Source organism: Nannospalax galili, unplaced genomic scaffold, assembly GCF_000622305.1.
Source record: "Nannospalax galili isolate Female #2095 unplaced genomic scaffold, S.galili_v1.0 scaffold490, whole genome shotgun sequence".
Lineage (NCBI taxonomy): Eukaryota > Metazoa > Chordata > Mammalia > Rodentia > Spalacidae > Nannospalax > Nannospalax galili.
The window spans coordinates 2,535,196-2,552,937 of record NW_008329666.1 but is presented as its reverse complement, the minus strand read 5'-3'; the positions used below and the strand labels follow the sequence as shown (position 1 = coordinate 2,552,937).

At 39.7% G+C, this 17,742-nt stretch overlaps 1 protein-coding gene across 1 annotated transcript in view; it reads right to left on the bottom strand.

The window, feature by feature from the left end:
* The window catches only part of March3 (membrane associated ring-CH-type finger 3), a 176,124-nt gene extending 158,672 nt beyond the window's left edge, over positions 1 to 17,452 (bottom strand). The window contains exon 1 of the mRNA XM_008840974.3: positions 17,237 to 17,452. The gene's annotated coding sequence lies outside the window, so the exon portion shown is untranslated. The remainder of the gene's footprint in view (positions 1 to 17,236) is intronic.
* Positions 17,453 to 17,742: the final 290 nt, after the last annotated feature.

Below are 17,742 nucleotides of genomic sequence, written 5' to 3'. Positions count from 1 at the left end.
GGTCTATATAGTGAATTCCAGGACAGCTGGGGCTACAGGGAGACCCTGTCTCAAAAAGACAGAAAGAAAGAAAGAAAAGAAAGAAAGAAAGAAAGAAAGAAAGAAAGAAAGAAAGAAAGGAAGGAAGGAAGGAAGGAAGGAAGGAAGGAAGGAAGGAAGGAAGGAAGGAAGGAAGAAAGAAAGGAAAAACTAATAATAATAAATTGAAAAAACTCACTTTTTCCATTGAGCTTTCAGTCTATTCTACTGCCTTCTTAAAAGCTGTAACCTACATGGGATAATCCTAGTTCAAAATAGAATGTTTCAATCTGCATTCATAACCTTTGAAAACACAAGCCTAGGAAGGCCTCTGAGAGTCAAGCAATAAAACTATCCACTCAAAGCATGGTGAATCAGTAAGCCAGGGTAATTTTTTGAAGGGCTCTGTGCTGGAAGTGCATGAATAAGGCTCTAATGACAGATACAAATTCAGTCACCATGGCATGCCTCTGTCTACTCATCCAAATAACCACAGGTTCTTTGGGCATGAATTCAGCTGCTTAGTCTAGCACGAGGGAACGGCAATGCACGGAATCTAAGGCTTCGTCTTGGTTTGAGCCCCCAAAATGTGGTATTAACTCTCATCAGGAAAAATCAGGAGAGCACTGTCCCCCCACCTTAGTCTTTTGCCTAAAAATTAGAATATATATGTATCGTCACAAAAATCAGGTATCTAGGACTGGAAAGATGGGTCAGCGGTTAGGAGCACTGGCTGCTCTTGCAGAGGACCCAGGTTCGATTCCTAGCACCCACATGACAGCTAACAACCATCTGTGACTCCAGTTCCAGGGGATCCAATGCCCTCTTCTAACATGGGTGCACTTATATCATGCAGGCAATATACTCATATATGTAAAAAAAAATAATGAAAATAATTTTTTTTTACAAAAACAGGAATCAGATATCTCCTGTGGTAAAAGAAATCCCACTTATAAATACTAAATCTTCCTCATATTGACCCAAAAGAAAAGGAAATGGTAAGTGGATTCCCTAAAAGCCACCCTCCCCATGTGCCTAGACCTTCATGCTTTCAAATATAAGGACACGTGATGTTATAAGAGAATTCATTTTAACTGTTCACAACCCATTATTCCTTAACAATGTCTAACACCACACAAATCCACACATGTAAAATATACAGCTGATTATTACTTCCCATGCACACAGAATGTAATGGCTGTCATTTTAATTGGAACTCACAGGTCTGTCAATGTGCAAACCTAAGCTGTTCAATTATTTTACCCAACTGGAGAAGTGAGCTATGCAGAAACAAATGGGAATAAGACATTGAAAGGCTATCTTGCTAATACTTTCAAATTGAGCTAAAGTTAGTTATATCCTGTTGAGCCCCTCCACTTCTTTCACGACCAATGCAAGCATGGTGAGACATATTGCTTGGGTCTCTAATCTTAGCGGTGACATTTCCTGTCTCATGTTTTACCATCAATAGTGACCTACTTGTTATACCACGTGGTTTTCCAACTGGAGCTTTTGATGCTCACACATGGGAAACACAATTATTTTTATATTTAGCACAAAATGTAGCCATGAAACATTTCAAATGATTTTTAGTTTAAGCTATATATCTGCACTAATCCTGTTTTGTGATAATATTTTTCTGCTTTGTCATTTAGAAATGCAATTGTTAGGTTCTACTAAAAATAAAGTATTCATCTTTTGTTTTCTAAAGCAACCTATGAAAATGCTATCGTATGTTATTACTTTAAAAAATTGAAAACTCTATATACATGACTATCACTGGTCACAGTCGCCCACCTTCTGAGCTCCTTGGCATCTGAGCATGAATACAAACGTGTCAGATAGACAGCCTTCCTCTCCCACTAGAGGCTCCATACTCTGCCATCTCTGTCACTGTCCACTGTGTTGTCAGCACCCTCATCCATTCCCCCCTGTCTGCCCTTCTGGGAAATCTAGTCAGCCAGAGGTCCCTGTTCCAGGAGGATCAGCTGTTCCTCATCTACGGCAATCCATTGTCAGTATTCCTTTGGATAGAATTGGGGTCTGCTGTTCATTTTTCCAGTAGTATGTTGGGTTACTGTCTGGAAGAGCCTTTATCTATCCTGGCCAACAACTCGACTGAAGGTATCGCCTGTCTGGCTTTGCTGTTTGTCGAGTAACTTTTAGTTATATATATGTATGCTCTTATGATATTATGTTGGCCCCTTTAATCTTTGGTTATACTTCCCTTTTGGGTGTTTAAGGACATACAATTGGACCAGATAAACTGATTTGTTTTTACTCTTGAGGTCGTTAGAGGATCTGTTCCTCAGGGGTCCCATGGGGTTAGAAATGCATGCAAAAACGTCTCAATGCCAATTGCTTTGGAATGAATTCTTCTGTATGAAAAAAAAAAAAACAAAACAAGTATCTTCTTGAAGTCCCTCAAATTAAGGTAAAGAATAAGAACAAATCATTCTGGAAGAACGCAAAGGAAAATAGCTTTAGATACTTAAGTGACAATAGAATTTATTCTCATAATTGTTTTAATAGCTTTTGTATAATCCTCATTGCTATTATGAGATATAAAATGTATTTATCAAATCTGTAATCATTATGCCAAAAAATCTGAATTACTGTAATATTTTGCATATTGTTAAAACTGTAACTTTAATTGTAAAAAAAATTAAAAAAATAAATTCATTTATTTAAAAAAAAATGAAAACTCGCAGAGTCAAATAATCCTGGTAAAAAACAAAACAAAACAAAACAAAAAACAAAAAAACATAAAACAAAAAACGACCTTTATTGAAAGTGATAGGAAGCAGTGCTACTGGTGTCCTTTAGTTCTGAGATCCTTAGAAAAGTGAAACTAACTCATTAAAGTCAGTCAGATTAGAAGTATATAAAGTCAGATTAGAAGTATACAAAATCAGTTCATCTCATGGGGTAACACTGGACAAAACCTAAAATCTCATTGAGAAACAATATGCTAGAGGATACAAATACCTAGCAAAAAGTCTTTCAATACAGCAACATATGCCCAAGGGTAACTCAGTAATGTTTTACTGGGCTGAGTAAGACTGTCATTCATAGTTTCAAAGTTAAGAAAGTCACCACTGCAAATTATGTACATATAGAACATTGCAAATATTGGTTAAAATTTTGCTTTTCCTTGTTAGCTTTAACACACAAATCTAAGGAATGAACAAAGGATCTTACAATCTATTGCAGAATGCTTGTTCTATGCCATTTGTGAATAAGCAAATTCCCAACACTCAACCAAATCTTTGAAACAGATGTAAGGAGTCTGTAGTGCACCTATTAAAGTGAATTTCCCAAACTCTGTGGCTACACCAGCTTCAAAGTGGTTGCTTTTGTGAGTCATAAAGGACCTTTCACATCACAGTGTTCACACATGGAAAAGCACATGTTCCACTTTGCCTCTGCCAAGGAAACCTCACTGCCGCCCCCCCCCCCAAAAGTACTTGGGAAATATTCCAGCAATGTGTGTGTATCCATTATGGATTCTTTCTCATCACTACTTGCTATTGCTATACATTTTCTATAACCGCATGCTGTTTCTCACCCAGACAGGCTTGACAGAATAAAAGGAAGAAAAAGAAAAGCTTCAGTTAATCCATAAAAGGGCCAATTTACTATATATGAAACCTACCCCATCAAAAGCAGGCTGTCAAGAGCTTACATAAACCCTACACCTATTGGACTTACATAACAATAATACTAATATATCATTTAATTACTGGTCTCATTTTCACTTAGATATCATTGAACTCTCACACAATTGCACAGGTTACAAAGTGAGGATAAAGCAAAGAAGAAGGGGTCTCCACCACAAAGCACAGGAAGAAAGCACAATGTAAACATCAAAGCATCTCTTCTCCTGTCATTTCTTCTGACTTGCTTCAGAGGCTTAACATAAAAACAATCTGTCAGAATTGTATGAAAAATTGCTCCCAAGGGGCTGGAGAGATGACTCCGAGGTTAAGAGCACTGACTGTTCTTGCAGAAGACCAGGGTTTGAATCCAAGCAACATATGGCAGTCAACGACCATTCATAACTCCAGTTCCAGGGAATCCAATGCCCTCTTCTGTGCTCCATGGGCACTGCACGACACAGATGCACTTACATACATGCAGGCATAACACTCATACACATAAAATTTAAAAAATTTTAAAAATTGCTCTCAAACACAGAAGCATTTTACTCACCATAAAATTTAAATCTGCTTTCAGAAATAAGACACGGGAAGTTTAGCCAGAAGTATAATTCGTAGTAAATAGCTAACAGACTTCCCTGATAATGAGGATACCAAGTGACATAAACAATGTCAAATGGATTTAGACTGATACTATGTGCCAAGACACCTTAGCCTCACCTGGGGAGAGGCTTCTGGAAAATGAATGGGGAGGAAGGGAAAACAAAGTTTTTGTCAAAGCTAAATGATGACTTATTTGAGTGGTAAGATCACACTTCAAGCCTCAGAAAATAATGCCTTACAATCTAGTTAGCATGGCACAACTCATAAACCAATAATGAAATTTAAAAATAGACACACAAAGTACCTACTTTAACGAGGAAGGTGGAAGCAGAGCAAAGGACTTTGGAGGAAAGTGCTGCTTCATTTCTGTCAACTCCTTACAAATTAATGTGAAGTAAAACTATTTTTCAATTTGCACCTTCCTAATTATTTCAGAAAAATTAAGAGCACAGCTCAAGAAGAAGTCATTTTAGTAGGTATGAGCTGAAAAATTATGTGTTTGCAGAAAAAACAATTTTAAGTGAATTTATCATAACAAATGCAACTGTAGCTCTCTCAGCTTACTACTCAGGCATACAAGGAACTTGAACTTTTTAACAGCTCCTGCCAAAAAAGTATCCTTAAAACTATAATAAATAAGAAACCCAGAAAGTATTGTTCAAATTGCTCTCTTGTACTAGGCTCTCTTGAAATTCATGTGTATACAACTACAGTAAGTATATCTTTTCTCCAAGAACTTTATATACACTTCTTTTGCCCTCAAACATAATAAAAAACAGGTTTGAGCAGTTTTCAATTTTTATAAGAAAAAATTCTGAGCTGCATACATTCAGGCTCAAATGACACTTGGCATGTTACCTTATTATTAGGGTTAGGAGATAAAGGCTGACTGTCAATTACTAGAAATCAAAACTTCTAAATATTCATTCATTAACCTATTCATTTGTTTATTCATTCATTTGAAAATCCAACTAGAGTTTCCTGCCCTCATAGAATTTATATTTTAGTAGAGGCAATGGATAAAAACAATTAGATAACTGAGAAAATGATACAAGATTGCAGCAGATACAGGACTCAAAAAGTGGGGAAGAAACAATCAAGGTGGACAGAGGACCCCTAAACAGAGACATGGCATAACCCTTAGATACAGTCATAAAGAGGAGATACTTTAAAGCCTGAATAGAGAGGATACAGCCATAGGAACAGAGCCTTGTGATCAAAGCAGAAGGAACAACAAATGCAAAAGGTCACAGGTGGGAATGAGCCTAGCTTATTACACCAACAATAAGAGAGCCATATAGTTGAAAAATTAAGCAAGGGCAACATGGTAGGTAATGAGGTCATAGAGATAAGGCAGGGCCCAATCACTCAAGGCCCTGCAGACGGTGACAGTCCTGGAACTGTCTTCCAAGTAAATGGGAAGTCATGTAGATTAGGAAAGGACAGGAACAAATGAACTCATGTCTAAAATCCTAGCTTAGATGCTTATTAATTGTATGATCTCAGAAAATTACTAGCTCTTCTCGGATGCTAAAGTCTTACTTTATAAAAGACCACACAAGAAACAATGGCCAGTTATAATCACCAGTAATTATTAGTCTTGTTAACACCATGATATATAAAGTTAATAAAGTTGTTTACATTCTTATATATCTATACGGTAAAACATCAGAAAGATAGTATTGCTGAATAAGAAAATTATTTTAATCTTTTTTATTCAGTAAAGGTCATATACTTATTGAGGACAAAAAGACATAAATTAGTACATTCAGACTCATTAGAGTTTATTATGGTTGTAATCAGAATAATTATTGATCTTGGTTCACGTCTCTGCCCTTAATTAGTTCTCATTGTGCTTTTTTCTTTCTGTCAATCTACACCTTACTATTTCATAGCTAGAAATGTGTAGTATTCAATGGTACCTATGAACTACACAGCAGTCATGACAAGGAATTTTATACTTTCAAAGTCACAACAGGTAGTTGACATTGACAGCTGCCTGCCAGTGTCTAGCCTACATCTGCCTCTCCCGACACCCCTACACATATATCTTTCTTGTTATCAGAATACTGATTTTGCTCAAGTTTACTTCTTTCTCTCTCAGGTCATGATCCCTTCCTAGTGACTAAGAGACAGGCATGAGAACCACTTTTGATCAGTGAGTGAGGCAGAGACTCTAGGAGCCTTCTAAGTAATGCTTTCAGATTTTTCAAAAGCAGACTTTGAAACAGTGGGGGTGGTTCCATTTTCTGTGCTCTAGCATTGTCATGTTTGCAAGTGGCATCTGAACTGCTGTAGCCATGTCACAAATACGAAAATAATCAGTCTTAGAATGAAAGGGACAATAGAGATGGTAAGACAAGAGGGACCTGAATCCTTGAGAATGCCATTGTACCAGCTGAGCAACCAATCGAGATAATACATGTGATAATACATTTCCTCTCATTTGAGTTGGATACTGAAGATCTCCTAGAAAAACATACTCCTTTCTCTTTCTCTGAGATGGTCTAGGGTTAGAAGTGTCCCAGGATCTGGGCCATGATAGCATTTCATATGTAGCACTGGAGTGGTCATCCAGAAAAGACCACGGGAAGCAAATGGGTAGCAAGTACCAAATGATGTCTTGGTGGCTTTCCTTACCTAATTGTAAACTTTTACTTGTATCTCCCACCCATCTGGGACATTTCTTCTTCTCATAAGACCTAAATAAAGCACAGTTTTCATGGATCCTTTGTTCCATAAGGCTGACAACTAAGCCTTTATCCAATTATAAGTTTCACTAGAGATCATACAAGATTATCATAGATGCCAGGCACAGGCCAGATGTTAAGGAGTAAAAGTGGCTTCATATTCTACTTAGACTGGTACTAAGTGGGAAAAAAGACTCCAAAGAAAATGTGCAGTATTAGGATTTCTAGGTAGGAGGCAGACAACTGAAAAGGAAGAAGAAAAACTCTTGACCATTTACTATACTTTGAATGTATCCCCTCAAAAGTTACAAATGAAACCTAACCCCCAATAGGGCAGTATTTGTAAATGGGGTCTATGGAAACTAATTAGGTCATAAGAGCTCTGCATTCATGAATGGGAATAGTACCCTTATAAAAGAGTCTCCAGAAGGCTAGCTAGCTCCTGCCATGTGAGGCTGCAGTGCAAAAGCCCCATCTGTGAGGAAGAAGACCATCACCAGATGTGAAACGTGCCAGCACGTTGGTCTTGTATTTCACAGTTCTATTATGAGCAATAAACTTTGGTTGTTTATAAATTAGCCAATCTAAGGTATTTTGTTATGCAGCCTAAACAAACGAAGATCCCATCAAAGAACATTGGTTACTTTTTCCAGCTATATAGAGGGGCTTTTCTTTTAAGTGAACTACTTGGGATCATTAAAATACTCATTTTACAAAAACTTAGCATAGATGGACAAGCTGGAATAGGGTTACTGTTGGGAAGCTGACGATGGGGACTGGGACTATCTAATGAGTCACAATAAGCAAAACCAGTGTGGCTTGAAATCAAATTAACCACTTCAGTCTAATAGACATTTTCCTATGAGAAAATGCTAGAATTATAAATTTAGCACATAATGGCAAGCAGAAGATGAAATGAATAGAGATTTTATAATTTCATACAGTATTTGAGAAACACTACTTGGAAATGGGGTGAGCATTATAACTGGTGAAAATCTGCCCAGAGACTATAATTAAAAACAGTAAATGGTGCCTTGGCTCTTGAAAGGGTCACTATCAGAATTCCACTTAATGTCTTCATTACTAATCTGCAGCAAAAGTGGAAACTCATTCAACCTGAGAACAGTATTTAACTGTATAGCTGTGACCAGGAGCAGGAAAGCTGTAGAAGAATTGACAAACAGGTTAGGAACAATACAGCTTAACAAGGCAGATCAGGGAGAGCACCCTGAAACATCCAAAATAAAAATGAAGTAAAACAAATGAGGAAGACTGAAACTCACCATCAATAATTTTTAGGAGAAGGATTAAAGTGGGGGAAAGATGGCTACTGATATTAACTACAAAGCAATAGCCTGAGTTCAAAAATGAACAAGGATATTGCTGGTGAGAACCACAAATTAAGAATTAAACAATGGGGGCTGGGAGAGTGGCTTAATGGGCAAAGCACTTGCCAAGCAAGTATAAGGACAAGAGTTTGGATTCCCCAGCATGCATGTAAATAATTCCATGGCAGCCTCTCTGTAATCTCAGCACTAGGGAGGCAGAGACAAAAGATTACCCCATGCAAACTGACTAGCTAGACTAGTCAAACTGATGAGCTCTGAATTCAAGTAAGACACTCTGCCTCAATATATAAGGTGGAGAGAGACCCAGGAAGACACCTGATATCAGCCTCTGACCTCTACATGCACATGTGCATGTGCACACACATGCATCTACATATATGTGAACATGCACACACACATGCATGCACCCCACGCACCTATATACATGCAAAAAAGGGAATTAAACAAAAAGTGTATAGTCCACATAACCTACTTTTAGGCCTGCCTACTCTTATTTTGTGTGCCTATTTCGTTTTTTATAGAAAGCTTCACCTCCTTGGTTATAGTGAATATGTCTGTTGCCAATGGAGCTCTATGATCTTTTTCCTTAATGACATGAAAGGGAGCAGGAGGTTGTAAGAGTGATTAGGCAGGTAGAGGGAGTATCACCAGCAAGTATGGGTAAGATCAGTAAAAACTGAAGGTTTTGTGAGGGTAATTATTCTTTCATTGCATAAGGTTCTTAGGGCATCTAATATCCCATGAGAAAAAATACATGGAATGCTCTCAGAAAGTCCTTTGAGAATGGGAATAATTGCAGTCATTCCTGGGGAAGCAATTAATGTTAACACTGATTGTGATACAGCTTGTATAAAGCATGAGTTCTTACCTGAAAAGCAGGGGGAAAGAATGTAAAGAAAACACTAGAGGGGGGAATTAATTAAGCAGAAATGTTGTTAGGTACACTTAAAAGGCTAAAGAATAACAACTTTGTGACCAAGAGCATATACACAAAGTGTATGAAGAAGAAGTTCTTTTTTAAAAACTTTAATATTTTAAATTTATTCATAGAGAATTTCATACATGTGTACAATGTATTTTGGTCAGACCCAACCTCCACTCTTCCTTCCAACCCCTCCCAGACTCCTACTACCACACCCTTCATGACTTCATGAAGGGGGAGAAGTTTCATATCTAGGATACAGAAAACAGATTTGAGTAAATGCAAACAAAATACCACAGGGAGAATGCTCACTTGCTGAAGGGAAGGAGATGAGCTGATCTGTACCACAGATATCGACCTCTGTACTTGGGCCTCCTCTTAAGACTTCCCGCATCTAGATCCAAAGGTAAAAGGGGAGGTCCTCATATACGCAGAGACAAATGATCCTGGCTTATAAGATCCATAACTAGTGTTTGAGCTCATGACTTAATCCAGGGTTGCTCATCTTGTCCATGACTTCAAATATCTAAATGCCTTTTGGACTTAAATTGCTCAATTTTCTAATACCTTCTTGGAAGACAGAAGAAGAAAGCACATATGTTAAGTAGGGCTCAATCTGCCAGATGAGACAAATAATCCTGGTCCTTGAACTCCTGAATTTGCCAAGGTCCCATAGGATCTAACATGAACGAGCTATCTTAAGGCTTTATTTCAGACAGTTATGTTTAATTCAACTGAACTATAAATCACTTGAATGCATGGTCTGTACATGACTTCAGTAATACAACTCCTTGAATGAGGTGCTTACCTAAAGCCATCAGACTGTTGAGGGTCCTTCCTGAAGAAAAGGCAATTTACAAATGAAAACCCTTATAAAGGTTAGTCTCTAAAAATATACTTGAATTATAATTATTATTACTTTTAAAAGTTTTCCCCTAGCAGTGAGTTTTGGACATCAGCCTCTAGGCCCATCACGATCTTGTTCGCAAATGTCCCCCAAATCTCCCACGCCAAGGCTAGCTACTCATTTGCACTAGACAGTGAAAGAAACCAAACCATCAGTGACTTCAGAAGACACAAGTGAGGCAGTCCCGTCTTAAAGAGGGGCTTTCAAGATTCACTAAGAGGTATGGGAACAAGAGTTGGCCTAGAGGGAGAGAACTGGAGGTGTCCTTGAGGAAGTCACACTGACAGGTAGTGAGAGGAGGAGGCAAGGCAGGAAGAAAGCAAAGAGACATTGCAGATGCAGCTTCAGTAGGTGCGTGTTCTATGAAGTGCTGAGACTGGTAGTGGAGTGGAACATCTAGTCCTACAATCCATCATCCTATACTCAGACTTTGGGTGGGTATCTTCTTGCACATCCTTTGGAATGCTTATAATGTTTATTTGTATTTCTTGGGCACCTCTCCTGCACCTAGCAACTCTGTCTTGAGAAAGTTTTGTTGAGAAATTATAAAATGAAAAGTAGGCCCCTGCCTTTGAGGGGCCTCCAGACTGGAGAGGAGACTCCAGGAGAAAAGGGCTTTGTAAGAGGAGGGCATTAGGCCAAGAGGACTGGAAAAGCTTCCCAAAGGTGTTGATACTTGAATTCTGAGCTAGCTAAGCAAAAACTGAAAGTCAATGACTAGTTTTTAAAAATAATGCCTGTCCATGATAGTATTAGCATTTCTTAATTTCAGCTCATTTTGATTTGTGACTGGGAGTTAGTTTCTATATTTTCATTATGCTAATTTATTTAAATTTTTCCATACAACCAACCATCACCAGCCTTTGGTCACACTGGCCAACAGGTCAAATTCACATGTAAATCTCTCAATTATTTCCCATTATGCTAATTTATTTAATATTTTCATTATTTTCAACTAAGAACGTAAATCTACCTGTTTTAGAATGCAGGAATGTAATCCTTCAAAGCACTGTATCCTTGGTTAGAGTTGGGGAGTATACTCATAGCTTTTTCACTTAGGTAGCATCTTCTTGTTCTATTTATTTCATAGCAAAAAGTTTTAAAAGCCTTCAAAAAGCACATTTTGCTCACTTGAAATATGTGTGTATTTTAGCATAAAATATACTTGGCAGGGCCTAACATAATTGGATGGCTACGCCTTGCAAAAACTTGATTTCTTTTTAATCAAAATTTTAGAACCATACTGAGTTTCTTGCCAGTGCGGCAATAGTGAGCAATAAATACATCATTAGATCAATGGTGGTCTGTTGATGGATTACCTGAAAGATATTTCGAGCCAAGAAAAATAAGATCAGAAGTTTCATTGTGCAAAGATTAATAAAATAGTGTTTAAAGCCTAGATACCAAGTTAATGTAACAGGGAAGAGAACACTGCAAAACAGAATGGAACAGCCCTGGGTTTCTGACAGAGTGATATTGATCATGGATTTTCCTAAGTACTTGAGGGCAGCCACACTATTATATATGCCTCTGATTAGACTCTGAGAAGGAAAAGTTATAAAAAAAGAAACTAACCAGGGGAAGGCCTGCTGCTATAATAAATTATTTAAAGCAAGCAGGGTGAGTGGGTTGTGAAGACAATATAAAACAGAATCAATGCCCCCAAGAAACCCCAAACCATCCACACTTCTATAAATTTCTTACCACCCCGCATGGCATTTTACTGGAGGTGTTTCTTTCCCACACACTCCCCATCCCACCCCCACTGCTGACCCTTCACTTTTGGCCCAGTTCTTCTCTCAGAGCTTAACATTTGTTTTTCTTCTGTAACCCAGGATCTGCTGTCTGCAGCTATGTTTTTCAGCTTGTATTAAGGAGTGTTTGTGAGGCCACAGATGAGCACATCTGTCACTTCATTCATCTCGATCTTAACTATACCACTGACACAGTAAGCTGGGGATATTGAATATGAATACATATCACTATGACTTCAATATCGTCCTTCACCATTTCCTTCTTCCTTGTGGTGAAACCCACAAAGCTAAAACGACAGCAAAATTTCTGTACTCGATAGCTGTTCTCTATTAGAAGAGATTACTAGACTAGCAAAAGTAGGCCCTGGAAGGGGTATTTCAGAAGAACCAGAACTAGAAAGGTTGACATTTAGGAATTAGGAGATGTTAAGAGAAGAAATTGACATGAGAAGTGAACTTTTTTTTTAACAAAATGATTTGGCCATGGGAAAGGGGTAAAGAAAAAAGGGTTAAAAACTTGAAAAGAATTTGTCAAATGAAAGTTAGATGCCAGAAGTATGCCATGGCAAAAAAAAAAAATGTTGTATAGAAGCTTGCAATGACCTATGGCCCAGTTTCAAGAAAGGCAGTATTCTGCTTACAGTCTCTTTTCTTCTCTTTTCTTTTCTTCTTTTTCTCACTCTTTCTTCCTTTCTTTCTAAACTGAGCACAAGTCAGTGCCATTGTACAATCAGGGCATGTGGTATACCCCAGGTTTTGCAGGCTCTCTAAATCCATCGAATCATGTAGAACTGGGAAAAATGAATGTAAGTAACTCTATTTTGCCAGTGTAAAAACATTGCTAGTAGTATAACATGCCAATAGATAAAAATAGTACAAGTCTAAAATCCAGGTCCAAACAATTCTGCATGTAGGCTCTGCTCCCAATTGTGCTCTATGACCTTTAGCAAATTATTTGCCTCTCTATGTCAAGGTTGGCTGGTTAAGGTCAGGGTTACTGAACCAATTATCACATATGTTGGTTAACTTTATAGAGAAAACAGTTACAATGTCAAATCCAATATAAAGAAATAATGGAAAGAAATTGATAAAAAAATTTTAGGTGATATACGTAACTAAGCATAATCCTATCATATCACAATACTAAATAAACACAAATAAAGGCAGTTCACAGTGTAAAGCCAACATCTCAGTCATTAGCATCGTCTTTAAATAGAAAAGACAGGATCCAAGTACTATCTTTTTGAAGCTGCTGTTTGCTCATCAGGAACAAAGTGAAAAAACAAACAAAACATTGTCCTCAAAAGATTAAGTGACATCAGCATGCCAAGTGTTTCTTTAAACAAAATTGCTCCATAAAGCTTTCAATGATGATCCCATGGTTTGGAACAATCTAAGTTCAGAGCCCCAACCTCTCTATATCCTTTTGTCATCAGGGAAGTAACTATTCTTGACACCTCTGACCTCTGAGAAGTCATTTGCTTTTTTTGGTCTTTTTGAGACAGGGTCTCCCTGTAGCCCCAGCTGTCCTAGAACTCACTATGTAGACCAGGCTGGCCTCGAACTCATAGAGATCCACCTGCTTCTGCCTCCCGAGTACTGGGATTAAAAGCGTGCGACACCACGCCCGGCTATTTGCTTTTATTTATTATTTATTTTTTATTATTTTTTTCAGAAGAAGCATTTCATTACAGCTTTAACATACTCATTAACAGTTTCCAGAGCAAAGATACATCTCTTTCAAAAGTGGCTATGAAATTTTTAGGTTCTTTGTTGAATTAATAGTTATACAACATTGAACTCAGTATGAGCCCTGTAAGACATAAAATTGAATGAGTTTTTAACCTTTAAAAAAGATCTAAAAAGATTTAAAAAATATATACTGTTTCTTACAGAAAGACTCCTTGTTTTTGCTCATAACGCTGAGATGTTGGCACATGCATCTCTAATCTGTATGTATTTGATTTTTACTAGTCATAAATCTCGGTTGCACTTGGATCCTTGGCACCTGTGTATGTCTATAAAGTCACTGGGTAGATTTCAATGGTAATGTTTATCACCTCTACTAATTAACATGGCATAAATTTTCATTTGCTTTTTAGCTACTTGAATAGTAGAGAAGACAAGTTTTGATTGACCCATTGTCTTTCAAATCTTATTTAAGAGTATAATGTGAAGAATGATACCAGTCTGAAATGAGACAGCAGAATACAGATGTCAGCATCAGAAGGTAAATAAAAAACTAATTGGTAATAATTTATAAATCAAAATCCACATTGATTTCTATAAGAGGACAGGTAGCAATCAATTTTCAACCCTTCTCTGTGGGGCTAAGAAATTCTACCCTATTAATGGGGCAGTTTAAAATGTATCTAAGGTAACTTCCAGGATGTGAGTATCCCTAGGCTCATGGGAGTGTGGGGGCTTATGGCTGATGGTGGGCTCATGGAGGTGTGGGACTCATGGTTGGCTGGCAGAGCAACTACAGTTTCCAAGGAGTGTCTTGATTTTGAGTGTCTGTGCCAGCCCAGCTGAAGTGTGTACTCTGTTCTAGCCCCTAAACCTGAATAGCTTTTAAAGAGACATGGAGGCCTCTTTCCCACCCCAGGGGAGGAATGCCCAACAGTGTGCTAGGACTGGTCAAATCATCCCAGAACATCCCAGCATCACTGGTATGGAAGTGGGCAGTGAAGGTACCAGACTGGGGAGAGGTATTAAGTTATCTTGCTTCTCCAGGAAGACTTCCTTAGAATTGGGGCCAACTCAGAAAAGGAATAACTGAGAGTTTCAAATACAGGACAAAAGAGGCTCATTGTTGAGGAAATATAGTTAATGCATTACATATAAATTTTACAATGCCAGTAGATGCCACCTGGAGATTTCTGAATAACCAATTGTTATATCAACTCACAGACCATATTCTTTTATATCGTAAACACCATTTCAGTATTTCTTTAAAATATGGTGAAGAGGTCATTGACATCAGAATCAGTTGGGGGTGCAGATTCCAAAAGCTCTGCCCTAGATCCCAGAGTTGAATTCCTTGGACTAGAGTCCAGACCAAGAACTGCACCACCCAGGTCATTTGAGTGATTCATGTGAAGCCAGGAGATTAGTGTGTCTATACAGCCCATCACAGATTCAGACAGACATATATTAAGGATTTGCATATTTCTCCCCAGATGTTTATGTGCCACAAAAGTGAAAAACTTCTTATGATGACTTCTTAAAACCACACCAGTTTATTCTTCTCGCATATAATAAACACCACTATTAAAAATGTAATTAAAAACATAAAATTATTGTGAAAAAGATCAACTATACATCTCAAAAATATTGTCTTTATTGTCACGTAAAGTAACTACGCTATTAAAAGAATTTATAGTATTTAAAGTATCAGTCACTTGGGCAGGAACTTAATAAGCTGCCTGGACCTTTTTAGTCATCAGAATTTTCATGATAAAGCCTTTTTATTATTTCTAAACTACAAATTGTGAACCATTGCTACTAGTGATTAGACCAAATATGAATTTATGTCCAGGCTATAAATTCCTAAAAGCATGCTTCATTAGAATTACTAAGGCAATCTTGATTCCAGTCTTGGCAATAAACTTCTGTTTATTTCTATTAAAGTGTATGTGTGTGTGTGTGTGTGTGTGTGTGTGCGCGTGCGTATGTGTGTGTTGGTTCAAAACCATTCATTTTTAATGCATTCTCTTAAGTAAAAGAAAATAGTTTGTGATATACATGTTACTGCAAAGCTGTAAACCAGCATTGCAGTGTGATGTGACAAGCACCACATTTCTTCCAGAGGGATTTTCTCCTATAAACTCCCTTACCCAAATTATAGCTATAATTACATCACAAAACAATCTTTTCTTTCTAAAGGTAGCATTCCCTTCTTTTTCTTCCTCAGCAAGACTGCAAGTTCAAGCCAAATAATGGATGAGAATAGAATGAAAGAGGAAGGGTTTGTTTGTAGCATGTTGTTTTGCTAAGGGTTGCTCCCTACCCACCACCCAGCCCAGTGCTCTGACTTAAGTGTGCATGCTATGTTTTAACAGATGGGCTGGCTGGCAGCTTCTGGGCTGTAAAACAGGAACGTGGAATCTGCACTGAATGGTATTGAACTGAATGCTCGTAAAGTTCATGGACATATACTGCCCTAGACAGACCAGACAGATGCAGACATGCTTACACACACAGTCACCATACACCTCACAGCTCGGAGGGTTCATCTCTGTCATCCAGGGAAGTTCAAGGTTGAGTTTCTCCTTTGTATATTTCTACCTCATTCCCCTATCAGTTTTACACATACATATACACACCCCCAGATACGTGTACGTGTACATCCAACAAACACATAAATAACTATATAAATAAATCAATGCTTTATATGTTTTAAAATATCTAACTATTTCCAATTCTGGATCCAAGTCTCTCTAGAACTCTTAAATAAGCTATCATTCATATCAAATAAGAATGGCAAGAAAATATTGTACCGAGTTCCGTTTAGTCCTTATAGAATATAAATAAGCTGCTTTTACTATAAGAAAAAAAAATCACACTCAGCCACAAACGAAGCGTCAGGTTTAACCTTGAATCCTCTATTGTCAGCTCTTGCCACAACTTTATCACCTAAACACACAGGTGCACAAACACCCCCAGACCAGGCTGGCAGTCCCTCAGCCTCGCCTTGGCCTCTCCCGAGCTGGGGCAACTGCTCCAGACCCAGCTGCCGGCTGGTCCTAACCAACTTCCTCCCACACACCTGGCACTTGATGCCGAGGTCCGAGCACCTCAGCAGTAGGGGCGCCCAGTCAAGTGCTGACGGGAAGCAATTACTTCCCAAAGTTTAAGGTCCAGCACGGCTGTCAGTTCCTTGACTCTGCAGAGCACAGGGGGCCTGCTGCGGAACCCGGCGGGTCACTCGGGTCCTCCGGCCGCCGAGGACGCACCGGGAGCACCGGCCGCGCGGCTAGACTCCCGGAGTGTACGCCGGGCCACCGCCGCACGCGGGCTCCGGGTGCTCCAGTCTGAGGAACCGGTCGCAGCCCTTTAGGAGCTGCCGTCCGCACACCGAGGCCGCAGAGGGGCTCGGGGCGTCCGGGACCTCAGGATGTCAATCACCATCGCAAGTTGGTGCGGACGCAGAGCCGCGTCCCGGGTCGAGTTGGGATGCTTTGAAAACCACAAGTTCGGGACCGAGCGAGTCCCATCCTTTCCTGACCTCACAGCCGCCTCGCTCCGACCCTCCAGCGCCAGGCGCGTCTGTCTCCGCTCGCCAGCAGCAGAACGCTGCCGAGGAGCCGCTCGCCGCGCGCGGCCACTCACCCTCCTGGCGGAGTCCAGACCGCAAATCCACGCCCCTGCTGCGGATCCTCCCTTCCAACTTGCCCCGAACCCGCGGCTGCTGTCGCCCAGCAGGACCAGGGAGCACCGGATCGAGAGGCCACCCCGGGGAGCGTAGTAAGCCCGGCGGCCGCTAGGCTCAGCAGTAGCCGGGAGGGCGCTGACAATTCCTGAACCTGCTTAGAGAATGAGACGGAACGCCTGGCTGCGCTGACTAGGCTCTGAGGGGGCGGGGCTGGCGGGGCGGGGCGGGGCCAGCGCCAGCCTCGGGCCAGCCCCGCGGGGCGGGGCGTCCATCAACCTATGACTGGCGGAGCCCGTAGCCAATCGTCATGGCGCCAGGACTCTGGGAGGCCGCGGGCGGTGTCTAGCTCGAGGTCCCGCCCCTAGCCCCTGTCCAATCGCCTGTAGCTTTGGCTCGGCTGCTAGAAGCGCCAGCGGCTAGAGAGTTGGGCGCTGCGAAGTGAAGTGCTGGGGCTGCTTAGGCC